Here is a 19595-nt window from a genome sequence, read left to right as displayed (position 1 = left end):
GGAAATTATTGCTAAAAACACCATATCCTGGAGAACGTACTATGTTTATAACTGCAATTTTTATACTGTTAGATTTCATACCGGATCTTTATCAAACATAGATTCTGTTGTAGTGAAACTTTATATTGCCTTGGAAGTCATAAAGAGGATGCTATCGCCTTAAAATGGGGCGTTGGCAGTGTTGAGTGTTTCATGACTTTCAATATACTGCTGTGTTCATACTTTTGATGTATTTTTACTTTCCTCAACTCAACTCAATTTTATTGTAATTAAAGTCCTCCGGCCCAGAATACAGCATAACCCAATGTTTAGAATAACAATACAATAGTGCCACCCTTCTTTCTGACTGCTTTATCTATTTTCAATCGTAATCATTATTTTGTGAATCAAAGTATATGCTACCTATTTAATAGTACACGTCTCATGGTTATTATTCATTAGATAATATGAAATTTGACATCCCTGACCACTTTACCAATTAAAAAGAAAGTGTGTCCTTATGTCCTGATATTGAGGACACTCGAAAAAGCATACAACTCATTTTCAATGACTTGCACATTTAAGTGTGTGAAACTGTACACAATGCAAACAAATTGGGTCTTCAAATTGTACATTGTAATGTCTGCCCAGTTCGGTATATAATTTATGATTAGAGCATCCGAAGCGTGCCAGTGCTCGTCTTATCTTAAAGGGTAGGTCAATTGTAAAATATCTTTCAGGAGTTAGCAGTGATCTAAAATATTTGTAAGTGCCGCAGCGTGTAGAAGTATCTATATCGTTGCGCCATGCAGTCAGTAACCCGCTGCTTAAAAGAATGTATAAACATATGTATGTCCCCCAGCGACACACATATCCAAAACAGTACTTATATAGCAGATCTTTAACACTAGTTGCCCATGTCCTCCTTCCCACATCGTCTAACGATTTCAACATGTAATAACGATTAACATCTATGATTCGGCATTTGTAATAATGTGCACCAATATTTGATACATTAGACTGGTATATGATGCATAGCAGAAGACTCCCGCATTCCCCAGTACTAGTATTTATTGTGGAATTCACTCCCAAAAATATTTACAAAATTCTGCATGTGACCTTTCAATGATTTCACAGTAAGCGAAGCCCCATATTTCAGCTCCAAATGCGAGTATAGTGGTTACCATACTATCACAAAGTTTAAATGTACCCGAACGTGAAAAATAACCAAATGGTTTTTGGTATTGTTGAATGGAGAAAGCAGCTTTGCGTGCTTGTGCTGCTAATTAGTTTTAGCTGAGGTCCAGCGTAGCTTAGGAGTAAATAATAAACCTATATATATATATATATAGTACCTACTAATTGATGACAAGTTGATGACCGACCTTTAGTTGATATGCAATTTATATGCACCATAACGTGCTGCGACTCGAAGCCCACTCGGGAACAACGAATGTTACAGAAACTGCATCGTTTCGACTTGTTTAGACGATTTGCAGCATTGTTCTGCATGAGAAACCTGTGCCATTTCACTTGATGACGCAGTGGTTCAGCGTTACAGTTCCAATAAGCCATGAATATTCTTATCAAACACTTTCTTTATATCTAGCAATACGTCACCAATTTGCCCACCATCGTCAAGTGAATGGACAAATTATGACAAGAAACTGGGTGTCAAATTAGCGTTTTTTGCGGAATCCATTTAGGGTGGTTGACATGATATAAGTACATGTATTATCCAAGATCTTACATCACACCGTAAGAGAAAGAGAACGGCCGGAGAGCGGATATCATGTTTGACAGGAACAACTTTGAATTGGTGCTCGTTTAAGTGACACCAAGTATATACAAGGTAAAATGTAAATGCTGTTACAGTTGACAAAATCGTTCAGTAATCCGGTAGGGATAGAGCATGGGCCAGCATTATTGCATGGATTCGGAGCTTTTTACACGTCTTCCCGCCCGATATTAAAGCACCCAACGCTCTGATGAGGTTATCGTGTGGCGTGGTCGTATAGACCCCATTAAACTGTTGGTTGAAATTTATGGCCTTTACGTTGGAGTCACTGTAAACATGATATTATAATTTCCGTAACAAAGATCATTATGGCTAACATAAATCTGAAAGGATGCATTCCGGTGGATTCTCTCCAGTATGAAATAAACATTTCACTTGGACAATTTGGGGTGGAGGTGGGGTGCGCTAGTGCTGTTGTCGACAGTTACTGAAGGAAATTTTCATAATGAAGACTTTCTTATCATAAGCCATGAGACACATTTTGTACATGACCATATGATTGATAGAAATAAGTTCAAATGACCATTCATATTCCACTGTGTGCAATCGTTCTGAGGCGAAATGGTGGAAATAACGTTGGTTAGTGGTTGAAAATGTGTGTATTTGGTTTCGCCACAATGTCACCATTTTCCTTATCATTCTGGAAAAGCACGACATTTAATATGAAAAGTATGACCAACGAGTCTTTAAAGTTAAAAAAATAACAGTGAAGAACACGGCCATAGAATGGCAAGACAGCTTTAGTCTCTAGGAAATATATTGTAATGCTATATGATGTGGTGAATACGTCAGGTTTGGTCGTTTAACGCTGGTTGCACGGTGGCTTTGAACAATGTTTTTTCCTTCACCTCTAAATACAATATCGTGTTTGGAAAAAGGGCAACATTGTGGAGGAAACTTAATACATATGTGGAAGCAATAATAACAGGAGGTCATCTTGCAACCCATCTTTGTGAAAGAACATTTTAATTTCTCGATTGCTTTAATGAAATTCCCTGGTCTTGTTTTTCACCACAAACCGGCGTTATTTCACCACTTACCAACGTTACTTCAACGACTTCACCTCATAACGATTGGACTCGGTGAAGAATCCTCTCTCTGTATATCATATATCTTTTGCCAAGAAAACTGAATACACATTACAATGTCGTATCCTGTTACCATGGTAGCCTCTAAATGCAGTAAAGTGCACAATACAACACTCTTACATTTCATTTTTTATTTCTCCAGGTTGTGTGAAGTGATGTATTCATCTTTTTATTACCCTTCATATCTGTTTGCCAAGAAGAAGTATTTTAGCACATTTTTCTATATGATTCTTTTTACCATGGCATGCACTAAATGAACAGTGCACAATGGGTCGTATCAGTATTTACGTGTCTGCTCTTTTGTTTATTCTGCATTTGTATGATGCGGTATTAATTTAATTGTTATATTTACATTTTTAAATCAGTTTGCTAAGAAAAAATAATAAAAGATCTTATTTTATATAATTAGTTGCCACCGGCAACCACTACAAGTAAATTACTGTTTGTTGGTAATTTTTAACATTATGATTTTAAGAAGATGGTGAATTAATACTTTGTATACAATTATCTAGGCCACACTGTATTGACATCTTGGAAAGCGGTCTAGCCCACCAATTTTTGAGAAATTCAATTGGAGTTTTAAAATAATTTTGCGCGCGCACCAAGAAAAAAGCCAAACTACTTTCTTCGACCTCACCGATTTTCAAAACAAATTTAAAAACCTTCGTATTTAATAGTGTAGACAAATCTTTTAACCGATTATTTAGAAAAGAATAATCAAGCGAACTATTGACAAAATGGCGAGTTGTGGTAACAAATCTTAAAATTACAGGTCATACAGGCAAAAGAAACCTAAACATTAAAGAACGTTTTCCACAAACCTGTTTGCAAACTTCACCTTTCTGCGTAAAGCGCTTATCATGTGACATGCATAAAAACTCACGAAAACAAACTACATTGCAAGTTGCACTGGAATTCTTGTTGCAATGGAGAGAAAGATCATGCCCAATCTTAACTGTAAATCTATTGACTTTTTAATGAAAAATATGACTTTTTTTTCAAGTGAGTGAAATGCAATTTATATAATGATGTGATCTCAAAAACGATATGTTATGCCTGAAAAACCAAAAGCTGAAAAACTTGGTGGTCCACAAAAACTGCTTGGTTGATATCAAACTATTCATTTGTACTGATACATGCCGGAATATACATGGTGAAGTAAATTTTCTTTAAAAGGTTATCATATAATGCCACATTATTTGTTATACATTTAGTTGTTTGATTATGCTAAAAACCATATTATGCATTATTAACCATAATAACATCCCACCACAACATTCAAATTATTTTCAGTGTTCTGCCAGCACCACAATAATAAAATATAAATATCCAATGTCCAATGAAATGCCAGCACGACATTCATTTTTTAATATCTAGTGTCCTGTCAACGGATCATTCATTTTTTGAATGTCCAATGCAGTGCCAGCACGATATTTATCTTTAGAATTTCAAATGTCGTGCCAGCACGATATTCATCTTTAGAATTTCAAATGTCGTGCTAGCACGATATTCATCTTTAGAAGTTCCAATGTCGTGCCAGCACGATATTCATCTTTAGAATTTCAAATGTCGTGCCAGCACGATATTCATCTTTAGAATTTCAAATGTCGTGCCAGCACGATATTCATCTTTAGAATTTCAAATGTCGTGCCAGCACGATATTCATCTTTAGAAGTTCCAATGTCGTGCAAGCATGATATTCATTTTAGAATTTCAAATGTCGTGCCTGCACGATATTCATCTTTAGAATTTCAAATGTCGTGCCAGCACGATATTCATCTTCAGAAGTTCTAATGCAGTGCCAGCACGATATTCATCTTTAGAAGTTCCAATGCAGTGCCAGCACGATATTCATCTTTAGAAGTTCCAAATGTCGTGCCAGCACGATATTCATCTTTAGAAGTTCCAATGTCGTGCCAGCACGATATTCATCTTAAGAAGTTCCAATGTCGTGCAAGCATGATATTCATCTTTAGAATTTCAAATGTCGTGCCTGCACGATATTCATCTTTAGAATTTCAAATGTCGTGCCAGCACGATATTCATCTTTAGAAGTTCCAATGCAGTGCCAGCACGATATTCATTTTTAGAAGTTCCAATGCAGTGCCAGCACGATATTCATTTTTAGAATTTCAAATGTCGTGCCGGCACGATATTCATCTTTAGAATTTCAAATGTCGTGCCAGCACGATATTCATCTTTAGAAGTTCCAATGTCGTGCCAGCACGATATTCATCTTTAGAATTTCAAATGTCGTGCCAGCACGATATTCATCTTTAGAAGTTCCAATGTCGTGCCAGCAAGATATTCATCTTTAGATTTTCAAATGTCGTGCCAGCACGATATTCATCTTTAGAATTTCAAATGTCGTGCCTGCACGATATTCATCTTTAGAAGTTCCAATGTCGTGCCAGCACGATATTCATCTTTAGAAGTTCCAATGTCGTGCCAGCACGATATTCATGTTTAGAATTTCAAATGTCGTGCCAGCACGATATTCATCTTTAGAATTCCAAATGTCGTGCTGCACGATATTCATCTTTAGAATTTCAAATGTCGTGCCAGCACGATATTCATCTTTAGAAGTTCCAATGTCGTGCCAGCACGATATTCATCTTTAGAGTATCCAATGTCGTGCCAGCACTGAATAAGTATACAATGTCGAAATTTTGCTAATTTTACACAACCGATACTATGAATGGGTAGGTTTGATGTTTATTTTGTTTACTTGTAGAGTCCCAACATATCGTTTGATAGGTCTGATCCATACACCATTAAAAAGAGCCAGGGCATCGGGCTTACCTGACAAGAGCCAATCTTGGATATGTTGAACACATTAGGGCACGAGAAACATAATTGGTAAATATGTAAAGCACAGTGTATAAATCAGAAAGTCAAAGCTGAAATATGTCGGGATTAAGGTTGCCCATTCGGAACTCCTCGACCATTTTCCATCGAAAAGAGCCTCGGGTGTATTACGGTGCATTAGTAGAAGTAGTTCGTAAAATTTACATGAGAGTATTATGTAATAGTAGTGTTTGAACGTGTATTTTGTATTACAAAGTTTAAATTGATTGCCAGTGAGGTGTATTATTAATTAAGAGTAAAATTATAAAGTTTAACTGCTAAATTGAAATTACAACGCGATCTACTTGCAGCGTATTTAACTGTATATATTTCTGACATTGTAAACCGACCATATACATACAAGGTTGTTTTCTATAAACATGGCCGAGGATTTCCAAATATAAGGTAGGCATGAGAAGAGCAACTCCTAGATGCATTTCATATGCGGATCTAATAATAACATTTGTTTCGGGTAAATCATATGTGACATATGACACATGATTGGAAGAAAGGTTGGATATAAGGAGGGAGGAACGTAATATTGATTGGCTTAAATGGACATGACAAGAGGAAAATGAGATTAAAAAAGTGTTGGAAAAGTATTTAACTCAGGTTACCAAGTAGAAATTACAAAGCTATGTTCCCCTGTTTCTAATGACAATTTAAAGTGAGCACTCCAAAACACTGCCACTTTTTAATTTCAATTTTAATATAATAAGCTTTGGCCATGGTTAGTATATTGTGTTTTTTTTTTAGAAATATCCAGTAAAATAAGTATTGTTTCAAACAAAGGAACACCCTTTTGCATTATTTTTTTATGGTACGGCCCTTAGTACAAACAATATAGATTAAATTTAACTTCTAGTTGTTGTCATTGAAACCTGATACTTTTGTCCAAGTTGTCCATAAACAGAATTCTTAAAACATACGGGTAATATTTAGAATCCACTAATGCGAATCAGAAATAAACTAACAGATAAACATGTGCAAGATGAATGCATAATTCTCACTTTTCATTTTGCATGTTATCAGTGGTTGCCATGACGTTTTATTTTCTGTTTTCGGCAAAATCATACAACATGTTAAAGATGAGGATTACGATAATGCCTTATCACATAAAGGTGGATAGATCAAATCAGAAACGTTAAATTCAGTGCCACATAAAGTAATGTCCATATACTTAATGGTTGCCATGGTATCTATAATAATAAAAAAATGATACGTATTATTATCTTTCATTATAAAAAGAAAATGTATATAGCCCCACACCTAATAAAGCTCGAGTAAAAACCCCACAACTGTCAGAAGAAAGGCGCATTGTGCATATAATTTGTATTTAATGGTCGACATAGCAACAGGATATATATTTATTGCTGTTTAATCTTTTTTCATCGCAAAATTATATAACGGGTTAAAGGGGTACGATAATTAAAACATGTTAATGTATAAACTCTGAAGCGGCCATGGAACCTGGTACCCCCAATATAACTTCATGAGATACAAATTTTCAAGATGTTAATAATTGACATGAGAAATTATTTAAACTTGTTTTTGTACAGTATTGTCGAAATGTCTTGCAGAAATACACAGTTGGTTTTGAAATGTTTCTTATTCCGTCTGACTGCGCCAAAGGAATCAGTTCCTCCTTTCGTGTCCTAACCAATTAGGAGATACCGTAGTATGCATCTTTTATATAATTTAAAATTGCAAATAAATTGCAAATAAATTGTAAACTCCCGATTCTTAAGCAAAACCGCAGCGTATTTTTCCGGCAAGAATAATAGGTGCGGTAAATCCGTCGAACGAATCATCAATTTGGTGTTGCACAATTCACTCCATTACCAAAGATTTTGTTCTTTACGATTGGGAGGATCATGTTTCTACCAGTTATTTACCAAAATGTTGAAATTGAAAAATAAATATGTCAGCCGACTATTAACGTTTCCGTGTATGCAACATTAACTTCTATAATGAAGACAAAAAAGGAATTAAAGAAAACAACCCTCCACTCTTTGTACCATACAATACTTCAAAACAATTGGTATGGCCTACGCATATAACGTAAAAAAGTGATTGCCTGAAATACAAATTTGCATTGCAATCGTTTCGCTTAAGCTCGTAACAATGTGCAAAGAACGATGGTGTTTTCCCAGCGATATTAGAAATTAAAGGAATCCGTGAAGACGCAAGGTAGATCAGCAGACGATTATAGCCGAAAGAGAGAGTGGATATTTCTATGACTTTTTTTCTGAGAATTTCTCGGAAATTGTTAAGAGAGAATCACTTTGACTGCGAGTGAGTCAACCACTTTTCGCAGGTAAATGATTGAAGCTGGTTTACTCAGGAAATTAGAGAAGAAAATATGTAACGGAGAGAGTAATTTTGGGACGAACTCCTTGAAGAAACACTAAAAATAGGATTTAATCAATACTACGTGCTAAGAATAGTATCGGTTGTGATCTCCACTGCAATGATAGCTCCGCATTTGTACGAGGATTTGGAAGCCGGAGGATAACTGAAAGGCAAATATTTGTGTATTGATAGTGCCAGGGGGCATTAGATGGTGCCATTTGTTCCCGCAATGACGTCACTAGCACAAAGGTCAATGAAATCAACTTGTAGAATGTACGTCAGAGGCTTTTGAATTATGTTACCAAGGGCAACGGATTTACGTAGGCGGTTTTAGGGATCGATTTTCCAAAGGATACGATAGTGCTCATTTCAAACATGCATTTCTACAGTTAAGAACTGATTGCACTAAAATCGGATTACTTAATGACATGTATTTAGCAAATAAATACTTACAATTAAACAGGTTGGTACTTTTCTATTTGTACTACTTTGCAAGTTTTATAAGCACGCAGTAAAGGATATAACCACCTTATAAAGGCGGCATTTTGTTTTTGTTTATAGTTTGATATAAAAAAGTTTTCTTGCCAGTCTTTTTAAACTGTATTTTGTTATTGCATTTTATTGCTTGATGATTTTCAGATTTTGATATACAGATGGAACTTTGTGATAACAGAACAAAACATAACACCATTGCTTATTATGTTTGCTTTCGTATGTAGTATTCTGTTTTGTGATTCAAATAGTACAAGTACTGTTTATGCATGGATTTTGTAAATGCCATTTTAAAAAGGTGTGATATTTTGATTCGATTATTATACTTGACCGATAAGTCTTGTTCTAGGTTTGTGCATGCTGTACGTACATATGAGTGTTCATTAAAGGATGCAATGCCGTACTCAACATGTCATGGGCATTCGTAGCTAAAGCTCAAATGACATGCACGTGAATTTCATTGATGCTGTTTCCATTGATAAAGCTATAGTAAGGATTCCATTCATTCTATCTTGTCGTTCGTGCATTAACGTCAATAATAAAAGCCCGGGCTCATTATAGCTTTCTGTGGTTCTCGAGAATTGTCAAGCCACAGCATATTGGGATCACATTCATATTTGCAATCAATTTCTCCTTGCAAATCTGTGAGGCTATTTTTAGCTCGAGACTCGCCGTATTGAGCATGGAGTAGCTAGCAATGGCACGATGCAAAATCGATGTCACCTTTTTCTATTCCAGGGACCGATACTTTTCATTGATGCTTGATATTGCATCTCTTTGCAAGTTGCGTAATGGTAGAAATTTGCAATGAGTCAAATTACTTGAGAAAGAGCGGAGTGGAGTGGGGTGTGGGTGAATATGGTTTTATATGAACGAAACAAATTAATTATTGCAATGAAAAACATTACTTATTGAGAACTCAGTATGATGATGATGATGATGATGATGATGATGATGATGATGATAAATTAATAATCCCCGTAATCAGCATAGCTAAACTTTGCCATATATGTTTTGCCTGATTCTAAATTAAGCACACCCAAAACAATAAAACTTATCTTTAGCTTTATATAATGATTCCGGGAAATGAGTAAACTGTAAATTCTAGAGTTAATTCTGGATCCCGTTACTCATTGCCTACACACACTGAGGCAGGCTGATTATATTGAGTGCTTTGTCAGGTAAATATAGAAACCCGTTTTGCACGAACATTCTTGAGAACATCTAAAACATCTAAGAGCAAAAATTACTCATCAATTCTTCGTAGAAACCTTCAGAATAATCCGTGGGAATAAAGATTTTGGCAAATTGTCAAAGAACTGATGTTTTTAAGTGCTATTTTAAGATATTTCATTTGATTATAGTCGACTTGTTTCATGTATTATATTTGTTATATTCTACGATAGTATATCAGGATAATATACAGTGGCGGTTCCATGTATTGACGTTAGAGGGGGCGTTACTTAGGGGCGCTACATTTTGACTTGCGCCCTTCCCTCGGAACCGAAATAAATATGGCTAAAATGTTTGCATTGGCGTTTCAAGAGATAAGTTACAATTTCTAATACAGAATGACGTTTTTTGAGCGTATTTTTTTCTCCGATATTGACATAAAAAGGTAACCTGGAAGATTTATTTATTCAATTTTATCTATTTATTTATTTATTTATTTATTTATTTATTTATTTATTTATTTATTTATTTATTTATTTATTTATTTATTTATTATCTTTTTTAGGGGGGGGGGGGTCGCGGATGCGATATATTTAAACAATAATTGGCTGATGAAGATTGAGTAAATACTGTTGATCAGTACGTACCTTTAGCCAGTTGTTTTGGACAAGATCATTTCTTTGGTGCGACAAAAATTTTTGACGGTACTGATGTATTTCGATACCGTATGGGATATTGTATTGATAATGTGATTGCAGTTTAAACATGTATCATATATTATATTATATCAAGTTATATCTTTGTATTATTGCATCTACAAAAACAACATGAACAACATACATGTAGTTATCTTAATTGCATAAATACCTACCATGCCACAGTCATTTATTGATTTTTTAATTGATTTATATTGAACTATGCACACCACATTAAAACATTATAGAGGCACAATGTTTAAGAAAAAAATACATGACACAAATTTGATTATTATATGAATTTCATACCAGGTAAATTTAGTTATATAATATATAATGTTAGCTTATATGATGTTATTAAATATAACACTTTTCTGAAAATGTGTAAAACAAATCAAGGTGAAAAGACATGAATTTATAAATGAAAAAGTAAAATAAAAATATAAAAATATGCCGGCAACATGACTCGAACCCGTGGGCTCTTGGTCAGCAGTAGGGCACTGTTTTCCATTACCACGTGGTAGAATGAAGCTCTATGTGAGTGTAAACATATAAACAAAGGAACAATTTCCTGTAGAATTTGTCAACAATTTAATGAAAGTTGTTAACATTGGAATGTTTGTAAGTGTTGGTTGACGGTTGGAATCAACGTAACTTAGAACAAAACGATCATTTGTCCATAGGTTTTTGCCATCAGCGAGAAAGATAATGAGAATATTTCAAGAGGCCAAACCCGTTGTTTATTTTGTCATTCCTTAAGAAAACAAAATCACTCTCCAGAACCACTTTAGCGTATATTTTAAGCGGGAAATAACGAAATTAATCAATATAACATGCAATTACCAATCTCTATTTAAATGGTACGGTAACATTGAATTAATTTGGTAACATACCTCTCGTAAATCACGTCTTTTAGTGGTACCAAGCTGACGTTGTCGCTTTTGTTTTTTAAATGAAGTTTTGAATTATGAACAATTCATTCTATTTTCGACTTTTATGAAGCCTTTTTTGCCATATGCCACTCAAGGATAAAACATAAATTGTGTAAAGTGTAAACAACGGTAACTTACAATTATATAACGCTTTATAATCATTTTTTAAAACTTTTGTTTAAGTATAAAAAATCCGCTATTGCTTTTTCACTTTAAATTGCAAATTTAAAAAAAATCAAACAAAATATCCAAGTACTTAAAGATTTATTTTTGTTTAGAAATATTTAACAATTTGTGTGTGATTTGATTGCGAAATAAATCAGTACTGTAAAACCTTTGATTTACAATATGTGTAACAAACAGCTGTTTATGTCCGCTGTTCACTTAAACCATATTCAAATATTACTCTTTAATATTACATTTCTTCTGCAATAGTTCATGGCAATTTTGAAAAAAGATTGTTACCGTTATTTCCAGAAAAACAAACATTTACGTAATTTTTGCTCGAAATCCAGGTGTTTAAAATGTGCTTTTTTTCTTTTAAACTCTAAAAACAACTCTCTTTAAAATATCCTTTGTACAATATGATAGTATTATGTTCTTGGTGACAATTATTTTGCTATTTTCAAAGAGTTTTTTTAGAACAGATGTTCTACGTCAAAATTATCCCGCAAAATATTACAAACGAGCTTATTTTAGGGTTTTAACGAATGCAAAATAGGTGATTGTATGTCCAATCTCAGTTGAAATAATGAACAGAAATATAATCTGCAAATAACTTTAATGATTTTTTTGTCCTTAATTTGAATTAATAGTTATCAGTAAGCAGTAATTTTTAATTATACCGAGCTTATATTGTTTCAGCAGGCATCGAAATTGAACATTATTACATGCATTGGCCGAAACAAGGACAGGCTTTTATTACATCCGATACTTCATTTTATATAAATCATTACACAATAGAAAACGTGAGTACTTGCATAAGTGAAAGAAAACAAGTACAAAGATTTTTATAAGCTGTTTTGAAGTTGTTTATAGTGTAAAAAAACATGATTGTAGAAGCAATGTTATGAAATGGTTTTATTATTTGGCAATTAGGCCGTCTGAATTCACCCAGACTGCATGTGAAATTCACAGAACTAAAATTAAGATTTCCATTGGTCAGTATAATTGCTGACCATTATAGATAAAGAAGGCTATTCTTACTAGTGAAATGAAAGTAGTATGTAGTGTTATTTTATTTTTTATTATGTACTTTAAGTGTGTTAAATATCAATTTTATAATAATATTTTATAAAAGTTTATTTCTTTAATTGCGTTTAGTTGCAAGCCATATTCAAACTGACTTACTACCCTCAAAGTCGATAATTAAAGTGTAAAAAGGTTTAAAAAATGATATTTTATTCTATATAAGTTGAGGTTTTTAAATTTTATAATGCGTTTAGTTGCGAGCCACAAAAAAACTGGCTTGTAACGTCAAGGTCGATCATTTCAGTATTTACGAATGTTCTCCAGAACTCAGTTCCTTTCGGTCATATATATTGACGCTCTGCAAAAAAGACCTAATTATACAGTGCTTGACTTTTCGTGTCCTTTTTAGAGTTGAACTCATTTCTGTATTGAAAAATTAAAACGTGTTTAGTCAAACAATGCAATACTCTATAATACTGTGCATGGTTATGATATTCTTTACAAAATTAACTCTGACTCAGGAATTACCTAAAAAACTAAACAACCAAAAACAATCTTTATTACATGTCGAACATTCAAACCATTCGAACACTAGTCAGCGCTGGTTTAGCACGACCGAGTTTATTTTTTAAAGATACTTCTTGTTGTTTTTCCTCAATAAAACCGCATACAACTTTAAAAAATAAATCAAGTAAAAGTGCTGCACCCGGCCTGTCGACTTGATCGTTTAGAAAACCAAAAATAAACATTTATTTTTTCTTCATAAAATAATAATAACCTTAATTAACTCGTGATATTTTTTTGAGATTGTGATCTTATACTGTGCTTATCGGCACAAAAGATCTAGTTTCCACAAAAGTTGATTCTATATCAGTTGTGTGAGTTTAAGCACTTTTATAAGAATATTTCTAAGAAAAAATATTTCAATCAACAAAAAAGGGACCATTTACCGATTTTATTTCGGCAACGATTTTGTTTATAACTTGGTAAAAATGACTTTTTTGCACATTTTAATTTAATCACACCAAACAGCAATTGTCAGTTACTTATTTGAACATAATTATAAATATCCAGGCCTTAAATTATTAAAAGTTCAACAGAATTACTTACTAGAATGCAAAATAGAGCATTTTCATAATTTTGAATAATAATTAAAAATAAAGCTTTAATTTGAAAGCACTTTGTTCACATTTCACTAGATTTTTGTTTTCGTTGTCTGACCCTATAAGAAAGTAAGTTGTTACAACGAAATGCAAAATGTTGAACCCGACCCGATGGGTCTATAAGGAACACAAGCCTGGGCATAGTAGGATATATACCTCAATTCAATTCAATTCAAACATGGTAAAAATTAAATGGGTAACAGTGTTGTACATACACGTTTACTATATGAACCCACAAAGTACCACATGTGGTCTGTTGTGCTGTCTCTTCTCATTCATTATAGTACGATTTCATAGAACTCTCAAAGTCAATCTCCTTCAAACATTGGATTAAACTTCCTTATACAGACCTGAAGCTAGTTCCGGTTCCCTTTACAACATGTTCACGAACTAAAATGCTAATGTTGTCCTCTAGCAAGCTTGTTTTCTTCAGAATCGACTTTGCCCATTTGTGCTTTTCTTCAAACTACACAAATGAATAAATATCGGTAATTTAAGATTCGTAATGGACCGTCAACCAAAATAGTCCCAATCATTTCTCTCGTCTCGTATTCGTTTTTGTGTACTACGAGAGGAAATATATCGAATACATTATGTTTTTAAATGGATGTCGCTTCAAACCAAGTTGGACCAAATCATACCCAGTTCGGAACTGGAAAAATTCTACCGAGACTAACATCAATGATAATCTACTTTGAAACTACATGTACTAGTTTCAGACACGATATTTTCGGTATGAAACATTAAATACAGGTTCGTGGCATATCATAGATTTTGCTATTGATACAAATTTTGAAGTTGAAAATTGGAGTTACTATAAAGCATAGAATAACTTGTATTCGCTTTAACGTTTCATAGATTTTAATGTCAATACTTTTTACCTTCATGTATGATTCTACTTTCTAAAAAAAACAAAATTACATTGCGTGTGATAGTTGAATTCAAAACAGTTTACATAATGTTGTAATTTAGTCCATAGCCTCTAAGTTGTTGTCTATCGCATGGGCTTACCGTTGCTGTTGAGTTTATAAAGGTCTGCCCGCGCCCTAAAATGGCTGCATTGACAATGGCTTGCCTTAGATTTCACTTAATTTAATTTCAATGTTTCATTGGATTGTTAAACTAACTGGCCGAATTACTGAAAAAAATCACTGAGGCGTGTCTAAGGACAAAGAACGATATTGAAAAGGGTCCCTGTGTGTGTTTTCCAAGAATAACATGTCAGTGAGTATTTCAACGAAAACGACGTATCTGAAAACCCCCCAATAAAAGTTCTACGTTTCAAAAACAAATCAATCTTTAAATGACCTTCAAAAATCGTTATACAGTTCGTTCGTCTGCACTTAAAAAGGAGAGAAAAAAATAATCGAGAAAGAACAATGTTTGTCTTTATATAAGTCATAAAATGTTATAACAGTATTTCAGATAATTGCGGCGTTCTCGCCGTTTTTTGCCCCTCATGTAGCAGCTTTATAAAATATCTTTCGAAAAGTACAATGAGAAAAAGTAATGCAGTGCAATGTCCTATTATAGCATTTTACATTTAATTAATAACAGTGCGGAATTGGTGCAGGATGGTCATCAGCAAGATAAGTGGGTTTCCCGTTGGTTGCCCGGTTCTCCCTTCAGCATTTAGTTAATGATGACAAGACGAATATCACTCGCATAAAAATGTGGATAATGATAATAATAATATTAATAATAATAATAATATTATTATTATTATTATTATTATTATTATTATTATTATTATTAACAACAACAACAACAACAACAATAACAATAATAATAATAATAATAGTAATAGACTTTTTTTTAGAAACGTGCCATTATGGATTCAATGATATAGAAGAAGCCAGCATTTTGCTGATACAAATCATCATGCACATCAATTTTTTTTCATTTCTTCGTATCAAAACTGTTAGCCACATTTTGATAAATGGCTTAAATAAATAACTTTGAGGATACTCCATTAAAGTTTAACATTTGTTATCATTTCGGACTAAGCCCCCATTTTATATTTAAATTTCATGTGGAAGCTGACCGATTTCGATATAAAGCATATTGTATACTCTTTTTTATTATACCTTTTTACTTTTTTATGCGTTTTCTTCGAATTATGGCATTATTTCGGCACATTGGCACATACTTTATTTAATTGTGTACATAGGTTATTTACAAAATAACATATCTACAAAAACAAATAATAATCACATTTTAAAGAGCAAATGGTAATTTCGATTAAAGTTGTTATCATCTCAAAACATTAACCAACAAGATGACAATATACAGCAGATATTATTAAATATAAAAAATAGCACTCCTGTAAGTCACAATATGAAACACAAGCAACATGACGTACTTTTTTTTTTTATCAAATACTGAAACTGTAAAACAAGTCCTATTATTCATCTAAATAAATGAAACCTACTAAATGACTAGTCTGTGATACGAAACAACGCAGTAACTATTTGATAAAAAGGGCACCAAAATAGACAGTCAAACAAAAAGAAATGCCAACATTTCTGTAAATTTAAACAAATGCAAAGAAAGGACAGTCATGTTAACAATGGAATTCAGACTAATGGAAACAAAAGCATTAATCGTATCTTATCGCATAAAACGAACACATTTATCTTTGTTAAATATAAAAAATTGAGCTTGCATCACCAGAATTTATCATAGACAATAAATAAATTGCAATGCAACAAAAATGTTACTTTTAAGAAAAGAATTAAGCCATAGAAATAGCGAACTGTTTAATTCTATTTTATGTCGTTTATTGCATGCTATTCATTAGTCAGTAATGTTTACAACAATCACAACTGTCGGTCATTAAACTTCGAGAAATGAGATTTTGTGGCGGAATTGTACACTCCTTCCTCTGTGTGACCACTCCTGACGTTTTGACAAGGTTACATCATACCAGGCTTGACGAGAAGGAGTGGTTCGGGTGACAGATGGTGTGACACGTAATCGGCAAAACGATATCCTCGTAATAGTTTAGTTGGTTGTGCCTTATGTATAATTCAGTTAGAAAAGAATGTTTTCACAAATTTGGACAAAAAATGATCAACCTTTTACAAAAATATACATGAAAACGGTTATGGCACATAGCAATTTGTGTAGTCCGTTATAAACGTGCTGAATTTGCATTTAATTTAATGAGCGAAGAGCAACTGGCAGATATTCATTTGAATATTGTGAACAAGCCTTATAAAGTACAATTTTCAGAAGCGATACTTATTAACAGCTTTTATATGAGCGTTTGGTGATGTTTCATCGTTTCAATAAGCATTTTATTCACATGTCTGTCGATCTTTTTATGATGTCTGAGCATATAAATCGTGAAAATTTGATGTGTAGTGAAACTACCAACATGACTAAAACTCGGTCACCAGTGTTTGTTTTGGACTTCACATATTTGTCATTAAATATCGATTCTATGTTTTAAACTCATATAGACATATAAACGAGAAAATACTTTCTTTATTGAATTTTTATTCTAGGTAAAAATCATAAGATATTGTCAAAGCTTTGGTTTCGTCGTCATGCACAAACATTAACTTTGTAATAACTTAAAACATGGTCAAGCCATTAACATGCAAATTAGCATCAAATTAGTACACATTTTACAAGTGGCGACACGTACACTGTTTTGTATAGCAAGATGAACCGCCTAGGGAAAACCGCAATGTAGCATTGACATCTTTTATCACTTCTCTTCGTTTTGAATAAGTTGTTGGACAAGACCTCAATCTGACCAAAGTAGTCCATCTTACTGGATTACGCGAAGATCTGATACTAACTTATTGAGATGAACATACGGAATGGTCTTGAAATCAAATATTTCTATTTATAGCAGTATGCGAAATGATACCATTGAAGTTTCTGTTATGATATTTATTTGGTAAATCATTTGAATAGAAACATAGTCGTCATCCTCTCAACACATTTTAAAGACACATTAATAGCAGGGTTATGTTGAACTCACACAAATTTCTCACAGAAAGAAGAAAATACACAACACGTAGTGTATGCTGTGAGACTCGGACCTTTGAATTTCTGATTGATAGTCAAGAGCGTAACTGGCTGAGCTTTCTTGGTTAACATAAATAACAAAAGCAGCAGTTGATATGTTGATTATGTTGATGGCATCAAAATCGTTTGGTTATGTCGAAATATATGCATAAGAACACTGGGGTAATCACGACAAAATGTCGTACGACCATGAATTTCAGTTAAATATTTAGTTAGTTTCAAAGATCAAATAAAGGTTTAAGTTTCGATAAAAATATAGCTCAACATTAATCGTATGATACGTGTGAAGGACCATATTTCTACAAGATCATGTTTTACACACGTGTAAAGAACCAGATCTTATTCGATACAGTTGGGAAAATTAGGATTACATTTTTATAGAACACAGTCACATATTTCACAGTTTTTTGGAGTAACATGAAATTGCATCCTTCACATTCCAATATTAATGTGCATTTTAACAGACAGACATACAGACAGACAGACAGACAGGCAGACAGAAATGCTTGATTTATAATTTTACTTGACTACTATCAATATGCGTACGTTTTTTTGACAAATCGAGCACTTCATTCTTAAACATAACATGACTATTCTTCAAATTCAGTTTAGATTTAACCATACATATAAGAAACCGCACATATTTAACCTTTTGACCCAGTTGTTACGAATATCAAGACTTTCTTACATGTCATTACGCAATTATTTTGTGATTCTTTTTGTTGTCGGTAAAAATGTTTACACCAGCATTATATAATCCCAGGATATCTATTGACGTAAAGAGATATCTACCTTTTTAACCGTATACGGCCATGATGAGCTCGTTTTAACACAAGTTTATATTTACAATATTTTAGGTGAATACGCTCGATTTCGCTCGATTTTGAAAATCCCCATATCTCTGGACTATGATTTAACGTGGCCCCAACAAAAGCGTCAAATTGTCACGGTAGGCTTAAAATTGCAATGTGTTGTATTATTTGTAGGTACAAAAAGCATTATTTTTTCAATAACGTGCCAGTTTTACATCTGAACCTCATATCCACATATTGTTGGTTCGTTGCATATTCTCTTTTTTGGGAGTTATTGCTGAAGCCCATTTTGTAGCGTGGTCAAATCTGTTGTTGCAAGGCGCTGTCGCCGTAGCAGTGCGGTTTCAGTCTGTACATTTGCCAAACTAAATTGGCTGTAACTTTGTAACGAAATGATGAATTTTAAAATAACTTGGCATTCTTATTAACGAATGTAGGCCATGTACATATCGCATGTTTTGATCTCATCAAAACAATACCAAGGTCAAACATATTAATGTTAAAAGACACTTGATTATATTCCTTATCAACTAGAGCACATGTCTGTCCATCATTCCATCGCGGCCGAGTGGTTAGCGCGTTAAACCTGCGATTCAATGTTCGTACGTTTGAGCTCCACTTAGGTGACGACCCTAACATAACTGACCAGAAGCAAAGAAACTAATAAAAGATACAGTCAACAAAATATCAAAAAAAATACATATGCGACGAAAATGTACAAAGAATCACAAAAATTCAAAAATCGGCCAAATTCCATCCATAAAACAAAATAAAAAATGGGGGTTTCAATTTCTAGCTGAAATGATCTAATCTAAGATGTATGTGGTTCTAGTGCATCTAGTTTATGTAGTATTTCATACTAAACTTGGAATTCCGTATGGAGTTCAACTTTCAAATTTACAAAATGTGATTACTTTTTGTCGCTTTATGTTTTAAATGTTCTTACAATTTTAGCGCTGATTAAGTTATGCAATGGACAGTTCAAGAAGTGTGTCAACACTTTACAAATCTTTGTAAGGTTTATAGAAGCAA

The 19595-nt window shown here is 33.3% G+C and overlaps 1 long non-coding RNA gene across 1 annotated transcript in view; it reads left to right on the top strand.

The window, feature by feature from the left end:
- The first annotated feature begins 8049 nt into the window (after window positions 1-8049).
- Window positions 8050-19595, top strand: part of LOC128207239 (uncharacterized) — a 31760-nt gene continuing 20214 nt past the window's right edge. Inside the window, exon 1 of the long non-coding RNA XR_008256668.1 lies at window positions 8050-8527. This is a non-coding gene — a long non-coding RNA (uncharacterized LOC128207239). The remainder of the gene's footprint in view (window positions 8528-19595) is intronic.

This window comes from Mya arenaria, chromosome 11 (genome assembly GCF_026914265.1).
Source record: "Mya arenaria isolate MELC-2E11 chromosome 11, ASM2691426v1".
Classification (NCBI taxonomy): Eukaryota; Metazoa; Mollusca; class Bivalvia; order Myida; family Myidae; genus Mya; species Mya arenaria.
Note: the sequence above shows the minus strand (reverse complement) of the source record. Positions and strands in the feature narration are given on the sequence as shown.